The sequence below is a fragment of the Salvelinus sp. IW2-2015 genome, unplaced genomic scaffold, assembly GCF_002910315.2.
Source record: "Salvelinus sp. IW2-2015 unplaced genomic scaffold, ASM291031v2 Un_scaffold2787, whole genome shotgun sequence".
Taxonomy (NCBI): Eukaryota; Metazoa; Chordata; class Actinopteri; order Salmoniformes; family Salmonidae; genus Salvelinus; species Salvelinus sp. IW2-2015.
In genome coordinates, this window is record NW_019944088.1 from 70,619 (window position 1) to 71,363 (window position 745).

Consider the following 745-nt stretch of genomic DNA (forward strand, 5'->3'; position numbering starts at 1 on the left):
CTGATCAGGCCTGTATTAATGTCTTGAGCCTAATATAGCGTCTCAGGGCCTGTTATAGATCTTAGCCTTATAAGCTGTCTACGCCTGATAGCTGCTAGGCCTGTATAGCTGTCTAGCGCTGTAATATAGCTGTCTAGCCTGTATAGATGTCTAAGGCGTGGTATAGGTCTACCTGTAGTAAGGGCTGTGTCTTATGGCGCTGATCAAGCTGTCTAGCCCTGTATAGGCTGTCTAGGCCTGTATGATGTAGGCCTGTATTACTGTTCTAGGCCTGATAGGATTTCTTAGGCCTGTATAGCTGTCTAGGCCTGTATAGCTGTCTAGGCCTGTATAGCTGTCTAGGCCTGTATAGATGTCTAGGCCTGTATAGATGTCTAGGCCTGTATAGCTGTCTAGGCCTGTATAGCTGTCTAGGCCTGTATAATCTTGGTTACCCAGAAGTAAAATTATCTTGAGAAAGTTTGTCATTTCATATTTTACTTCTGGGGGGGAATGTCCTGTATGATTCAAAATGTAGGAAACAGATTAAGAGCATTTTAACCACTGTGTAGTAGACTGTACAGTAACAGGTCAATGGACAGAGAGAAGGGAAAGTTAACCATAGGAACGTTGTCATTTGGGTKATTTGTAAAATGGCGGTATTCAATCTGAACTGGATAACAAGAAGTAAGCCTACATCTTCTCATGCAGCATTTTTGAGACAATGTGCAGTTGAGCTTATTTTCCCTTCACACTGTAAACATAG